Source organism: Belonocnema kinseyi, chromosome 8, assembly GCF_010883055.1.
Source record: "Belonocnema kinseyi isolate 2016_QV_RU_SX_M_011 chromosome 8, B_treatae_v1, whole genome shotgun sequence".
In the NCBI taxonomy this organism is placed as follows: Eukaryota; Metazoa; Arthropoda; class Insecta; order Hymenoptera; family Cynipidae; genus Belonocnema; species Belonocnema kinseyi.
Window position 1 is genome coordinate 126229871 of NC_046664.1, and position 8821 is coordinate 126238691.

The window sequence follows — 8821 nt, forward strand, 5'->3', positions numbered from 1 at the left end:
ACAATTTTAATTTATGAATCTTCAAATTTCAAGAGATTTCGTTTGTACTTTTTCGAAATTTAAATTGTCAATCTTTTAAATTAAAGAGTTTTTTTATTTTGAAAAGTTAGAATTACAAATTAGGTAAGTTTTTAGTTTTACAATTAAAAATTCTACAATTTACACAATTTTTATTTGAAATTTCTTAAGTTTGGAATTCTTAGAATTGATAACTTTTACTCATCTTCAAAATCATTAAAATGTAAGGATTTCAGTTTAAATATCTTCAAGATCAATCAGTTGTCGATTGTAACTCTTGCACACTACATATCGTTCAATTTTCACTAATGTAAAATTCAAGAGTTCTTGGTTTTGATAATTTGCAATAAAAAATCCTTTAATTTAAGTTACTTGCTTTGAAAATTTCTTCTCTTTTGAAGTTTTAAAATTGAAAATTGCAAGTAATACCACTAAAAACATTCTGTTATCTGTATTTAAATGTTAATTTCTGTCTTCATTTCTAGTTCTTGCTTGCATAAAATCTTATATTGAAATAAAAGATGCAAGTTACTGAAAGTCAATTGAAATTGAATTTAAATTAAAATTTAATTAAAGAGGAGGTAGATATTTTAATATTTATTCAAATATATGATTAGGTATTATATTTGATATCACTTTTGAAACATTCATTACATTTTGATAATTACTCCTAATAATAATTATATTCAATAATAACAATAATAATTATTCTTTTTCAGTAGTATTACATAAAATTATACTCACTGATTAAATTAAATTAAATTAAATGAGAACAGAAATGAATTGAAATTGTTCCCATGCAATCGTATAAAAATGGTTTACAATAAATATATATGGAGAAAGAAATCTGCTTTAGAATAAAAAATACTTGTCACTGAAATCTATACTTCTTATTTTAATTAGAAACATTTATTTTAATCTTAATACGCTCACCTTCTATTTAAATTGAGTTTTTACAGTTCAAGTAAACTAGAATTTGAGTTGTAGAATTTGACAATTGTCCATTTAAATTTTTCTTATTCTTATTTTTTCATTCAAGAAATAATGAAATATGCCACATTTTTATATAAAAATATTCTTATGTTCGGGAATTATTATAAAACTTGCAATAAAATATAGCAATTTCTTAATTTTTCCACCTTTCAAGCATGATATTAATTTTTCTTATTAATTTTGTAACTACCTATTAATCAAGAAGTATTAATAGATAACATAGTCATATTATAGCTATAGCTTATTTCAATAAATATTTATTAAAGAAATTTGAACAATATCATCTAAACATTTTATCATTATATATTGTATCAATTCTGTGAAATATATAAATATTATTCAATAAAAGTTTATATTTATTTTTATATTATTAAATCAAACGCTGATATATTTTTTTCTAATTGTATTTCATTTTTGGAAAGGATAATGTCTTCGAAGCCCGGCGTGGCGGGAGGTATAATGACCGTGAAGAGCTAGAAACCAGTAGAACGACAAGATTTATTAGGGCCAGTTTGACCTAGTCTTTTGACTGCCACTGGCAGCCAATGCAGCCGATGGCTGCCTTTTGGTGAGCCCTGTTGTAGAGGCTTCTTTCGGTTCTCTAGGGACGTGAATTTTGCTCCGTCTAAAACTCCCCTAACAGAAAAAGAAAAAGTGCTAATCCTGTTCCTCTCAATCGACACAGTAAAATTTACAGGAAGCATTTATTTTACCAATTTTTTTATTAAAACGGTTTATAACTTATAGATTCGGAAAATATTTAAATTTATATTTATTTATATTTTAATAATTTATTGAAACGTGTTAAAAATGCATTAATCTCTGCTAACATTGAGAAAGAAACATTACAGATAGTGTGCATTAAAATGCTTGAATGAAAATAAGTTTAACTCTGAAAAGGCAGACTTTAATAGATTAGAATTAAAATTTCCAAAATTATATTTCACATGCAGGAATGAAAACAATTTATCACATAGATTTTGTGAACTGATTAGAAAGAATTAAATAAATTTAAAATGTAACATTTTCTGTGAAATACAATACATGCCTGTGAAGTGTACCTGTCGGTACAATTAGAAGAAATATAATAATCTTAACTTTTACGCTACAGCCTGAAAATATTATTTTTTTTCTATTGAACGCTAATTACCGCATGTTCACTCCAAAATTATAATTGTTATGAATGAATACATGGTCGCAAAAAATGGTAGAAAACTACGTTGCTTACTAAAATTCACAATCAAAATTTAATTTAATATAGAATAACATCGTTATTTATAAAACGGCCAAAGAAAATTCGCAGTGTTTTGGAAATTATATTACACTGAATTTAAAATTGTTATGATTTCAGAAAAAAACTATTTGAAGTTGATATAAAGAATAGTAAAGAAATATAATAATTATATCAACAAAATTATTTAACTTCTTCAGAAGTCTTTTTTTTCCTACACTTATTTCCAGCATCTTTAACAGTAGGAACAACACCTCGATGTTATAAGCCCAAGCGGACCGAAAGAACCGAAAGGAGCCTCTACAAAGTACCCTTAAAGACCGCACTGAGTCCCCCTTCGGTTCCTTCTTTAAAACCTCGAAAAAAACAGCAAGATCAACTTTCAAATTGTTGAAATACGGATTCTACGTTAAAATTTTCATTAGAAACTCACGGAGTAATCGTAGTACTTTTTCTTGCAGCACAAAAAGTTTTTTTAAATGTCATTAACTTCTGCTGAAAGCGACTTCAAGCGCATCCATAATAGCTCAAGTAGTATGTTGCATGTGAAGTTTCAAAATAAAATTCAAAATTGGCGAATAAATGTAAATAAATATATGTAATAATTTATATGTCTAATTTACACAAATTTAATACCTTCTCTGATAAAAATATGAAAAATGAAAATTTAAACAAATAGTTACATTTAGTCCTGCCATCTCGTCTCGTAACCTCAAGGACCATACTTGACTGCTCTCAATTGCATCGCAGCATTCCCGGTAATAAGCGTAGAATAGAGAAAAATTAATATTTTCAGATTTCAGCCCAAAAGTGAAGATTATTCTATTATTTTAAATGCGCGATTTTTCCATCTGTCTAAAATGCCACAATAAGAATAAGATACCTCCTAAACTTATTCACTTCTATTTCCATAACAACCGCCCCACAGTTTTCTATTCTCCCAAAGAGAACGTGTTTTCAATATATTTAATTCCTTCTAATTGTACCGGTAATGCACCTCACAGAGATATTTTTTATTTTTCAGAAGTGGTGATATTTTGATTTTATTTAATTCCGCCTAATAAGTCCACAAAATATGTGTAATAAGTTGCTTTAATTCCTTCATGCAACACATAAATTCTGAAATTTTAATTCTCACCAATTCAACTCTGCCTCTCTAGAGTTAAAATTACTTAAATTCACACATTTGCATAAATTTCTTTGCTGCATTTTTTGAGACGTTTAAATAAATTATTTAAATAAATATAAATTTGAATACTTTTCGAATTTATAAGTAATAAAAAGATTTAATAATGAAAAATAGGTTAAATAAATGCTTGCGTTAAATTTTAGTAAGTCGATTGAGAAGAATAGGATTTGCACTTTTTCTGTTCCCGTTGGGGGATTTTTAGACGGAGGAAAAATCACGTATTCATAGGAATACAAATTCTTAATTTTTCTGAATTCAGCGCTTGTTACGGGTTGGTGTCTGCGCTTTCCACTGCATGGCGCTAGCATCCATACAAAATTCTTAAAGTTACCGATAGAACGATTATTAACTGCTATCGCTGGAGGACCGAAGGAACCGCATGGAGCCTCCACAAAGTACCCGTAAAGACCTATTTCGGCTCCTTTTTAAAAAACTTAAAAAAACAGCAAAATCAACTTTTAAATTGTTGAAATTCGGATTCTACGTTAACATTCCCAATAGAAGGTAACGGAATAATAGCAATAGTTTTTTTGCAACGGTAAAAAGATTTAAAAAATATAAGACGTATAACGCTTGTTGACTGCTACACTTCAAATGCATCATCTGTAAGTAGCAGTTAACAGGCGTTATAGTTCTTATATATTTTTTAAACTTTTTACCACTGCAAAAAAAGTATTGCGATTACTCCGTGAGTTTCCAATAGAAAATTTAACGTAGAATCCGAATTTAAACTGTTTAAAAGTTGATCTTATTGTTTTTTTGAATTTTTAAAAAGGAACCGAATGGGGTCTTGACGGGTACTTTGTAGAGACTCTATTCGGTTCCTTCGGTCTGCCAGGGACTAAAAGATAATGCATTTGAAGCCGACTTCGGCCCATGTAAATGACAGGTATTTTATTTTTAAAGTTGTAAACGTTGCAAAAAAAAGTATTGCGATTACTCCGTGAGTTTCTAATGCAAATTTTAACGTAGAATCAGAATTTCAACAAATTAAATGTTGATCTTCACGACTGCAAACTACAAATATTTATTAAAATTTTCACCTGCTGTTGCAAATTATTGTTAAAATTTCAAAGGGTGTTTTTTTTAGCGTTGTTTTTTTTAATTGAAATGAAGCGCACAAAAATTCTTAGACAACATTTGTTGTTTGTTTATTTTGGTAGCGTATGGTATGTAATTTAATCTTTGAAAATAATTTCCGACAAATGTCCACCACAACAAGTCATACTGCTGTTGAAACCAGCAATTTATTGAAGACGATATTCAAAAGACGAAACATATCGATAAAGGATAATATCAATTGGCCTCCTCGACCTTGCGACTGGACGCCCTTGGACTTTTCTTTATGGGGCTACGTTTAGTATCTCATCTACGCCGACAAGCTGCAAGCACAACTCATGAGATAGAGGCCAACATTGAACGCGTTATTCGTGAAATTTCTTCAGTCGTTAACGAAAAAGTGACCGGAAATTGGGCCGACCGAATGAGATTTGTTAAACTTAGTCGTGGTGGAAATTTGTCGAAAATTATTTCTTAAGATTAAATTCCATACCATACGCTACCAAAATAAAAACAAAACAATTCTTGTCAATTTTTTTGTATGCTTTATTTCAAATTAAAAAAAAACGTAAAAAAACCCTTTAGCTCGCGATATGCATTTTGTGTAACTACTCGTATATGTTTTGAGGGTTCTAGAACCCGAAAATCCATATCGTTATACCTCCCTGCCTAATTAAAAGGATGCTACAAGGTGGAGACAGCCATTTTCTCGATTGTCATTCGTGTTCGTTCCTGCAAAAATTTGTTACTAAATTCGACGTCTGCTTTATAGAATAATTTCTATAGTCTATATCTCTATATTTAAAGGACGATGGTTTTTAAATGTCTGCAAAAATCGCAAGATATTGTTATTTTCAATAAGAAAGTTATGCGAATAATATTAGTGTTCTATAAAGCCTGAATACGTTGTACAATACTTACCTTATTTATACGATTCTAAGTATTGCGTCATTTTTATATGTGATTTGTTTCGAAAAATTAGACAGCAAGCGCGAATCCCACAACTGTGAAACCCCTTGCGGAGTCGGAAAAATCTTTAGAATGCATTTTTAAAACCTCAAAATCGAATTATCATCGACGGCTGGTAAGTTTTGACTGTTTTCTTGACTAAATATATATAAAAAAAATGCGCCCTGCTGGAAGTGAAGAGATAGAAATCCTATGCCTCTCAATCTCCTATCTATAAGATAGAAAGGGATAAAGATTGTTTATCCCTTTCTATATCTCGCCTACACCCATCTATCTCTTTCTATCCCCATAGCAATCAATATCCACGCCTATCTCTTTGAATCTTCTCGGTTCTATCCCTTCCTATCTCTTGTTTATCCCAACTCATCTCTTTCTATCTCCATCTTAATCCACATCAACGCCTATCTTTTTCAATCCCTACTTCTCTATCTCTTTCTATCTCTGGCCCATTCCTGTCTATCTCTTTCTACCCCCTCTTCCATTGTAATTGGCTCCTATCTTTTTCAATCTCCAGTTCTCTATTCCTTTTTATTTCTATGGCAGTCCACATTCACGCCTATCTCTTTAAATCTCTTCTTTTCTATCCGTTTCTATCCCTTGTGTATTTCCGACTAACCCTTTCCATCTCCATATTAGTCCATCATTTTTACCGTGAACAACGTTGGTACTATTATAACCTATGTTGATAGAGGGGTTTTTACCAACAACGGTGTCTTTCAATCCCGCTTTGCTATAGCACTTTTTTACGTTTTACGTGTTTATTGTGGGGTTAAGAAATATAGACTGAAATTGGGGAAATTATCGAATTTTTATTGCAAATAAATACTTATTTAAATAGATTCTTAAAACAACGTAGTTTTGGGCATGAAAACGTGTAGTTACACAAACGATTCAATGCTTATACCATTGGCCAACGACGCTTAATTATTAGTAAACAATTATTCAGCTTTTGGAAACGAACAAATTTATAATGTTTATATTTCGTATTACAAAACAGAACATAATATTATTCAATTTCGGCGTACAATTAGAATTTCTTGATCCAGAAGTAAAAATTAGGCTATTATTAATGTTTCTATAAAATTTTTTTAGCATTTTGATTCATTTGAAGCATCAGAACAATCGAAGCGTACTGTTCCTGAAAGTTAAAAGGTGGATCCAAGTTAAGTAATTGAACTTTTTCAACCAAAAATGTTACTATGTTTTTATATGAAAAATAAAAAATGCCTTATTTTTATACATCTATACGATGCATGGACTAATCCATACGTCGAATCAAACAAACTAATCTCGTACTAATTATTAAGTAATACTTATGACCAAATCCATTTTGTCCGATTTGCGAAAAAAATGTGTTTACGAGGTGTTGATCTTGCAAATGACGTATTTGAATTCTGTGCTTTATCGTTCAAAAGAGCCCAAATTTTTGTTTAGACCTTTAAAACTTTTGGCCTATTGAAATTTTTATCGCTCTCTTTTTTATTTTTATGGCGTTTATTGTTTTATTTTGAAATCAACTTAAAATTTTAAAAACGTCAAAAATTGCCGAAAAGACAGTGGTTTTTCTGAAAATATTCAAAGTTTATTTTCTGAAAAATCACACGATTATATTTTTTTCACAAATTTATGATTTGGATTTATTCTTTCATGAGGAAGACATCTGGTGAGTTTTATGTAGGTTACATAAATTTTGTTGCAAGGAGATTTTTTTAATAAAACTGAATTTTCCCAATTTTCTCGTAAATGACGACAGATGCAACAAAATGTTCAAATAAATGTTCACACGTCAAAACAAGTTCTATGCAAAATATTTGTAGCTCTTTTGAGATATCTGACAAAACGGTTTAGCCCGCATAAATCTGATATGTTATCTTTCTTATACACGCAGAAATATTAACAAAATAGAAGTAAAAATAAGAAAAGTGGTGATTTCCAGAAAATATTCAATTATTTTTTTATTTAAATTTCAAAAACATGAAGAAAATATTTTCTGGAAAAGCTCTCCTTTTTCATTCTGTCTGATATATATTTTTAAGGTTTTTGATAATAGAAGAAATGCATCCGATCATCATTATATGAGCTAAACTATTTTTGAGGCCGTAAAATTTTTTTCCTAAAAATGTAATTTTTTAATTGTTGTCGTTATCGATGCAGGATGTAAACATTTGGTAAATTTTGAACCTTTTTCAAATTTTTCGGTGTATTCCACAAAAAGAGAAACAGACGCTACCAAAATAAAAAAGAAGACAATAAATATCTGATTGGCAAATCGGAAAAAATATTTCCGAATTTCATCCCAAAAGCAACATATTTCGCCCTCGAGAGATTCTGCGACTTTAAGTGTAGAATCTGAATTTGAAATGGTTTCGGGCTTATACAAATTTGGGAAACTATTGAAACATATCATCTTATTGTAGTATCACTTTTAGTTAGCCTTGTAAAGCTTATATTCTCTATTAAGAAATAGAATAAAATTTTATGTAATACTAGCGAACAATAACAATTTTTCGATCCACACGTAAAAATAAGTCTATTATTATTCACATTAATTTTTATTAATCGCATTGATTGATTCGACGCATCAGAATAATCGAAGTTTTCTTTTTATGCAAAAGAAGTTAATCCGTATTAAATAGACGAAAATTTTTAATACAGCCATAAGAAGCGCGGACTAATTATATTTTACATCAATCAAACTATTCTGACATTAATTATTAATACTTCCGAATGGTTGAGAAACGATTGCAATGGATTATTACGTATTATTTTCTTTTAACTTTTTAAGTATCTACAGTAACGGAATACATAAACAAATATTATTTTACATTTACGGCGGAAGATTAATGGTTATATTATTAATGCAGGGTAATTTTTTTCAGATCCTTGTATAATGTCGAAGCTCTGGCTTCATACTTTTGAAATTTTCCTCTGTTTCCTTTTTTCGCAGATATGTTGCATACATAAAGCTGTAAAAATTCCAGTGTACATGCCGTATGCGAAGGGCATGTCCGATTAAATATAAAGTAAGCCGAAATGACCAGCTGTATCGCGGCCCCTAAGTTCTAAGTTTCTTCTACTTTTTGTCCATCTAATATCAACCAAATTTTCTTTGGAATGATTGGATTTATTGCCACAGCTTCTCCTGGTGCCGGCTGTCCATTTTATACTTTGCGAAAACTTTCTGCAGTAAGAAATAAATTAAATATCAAGATATCATGCTAACTAATGGCACATTGAATAGTACGAAAAAAATATGTAGTTACAGTCTGTCAAGTTAAAGCGTGGGTGGCTTTACTCGCAGTCGGTAAGGTGTATCGACATGATTTTGGTGTCAAAATATTAACAAGAGCTCCCTCTTTCAT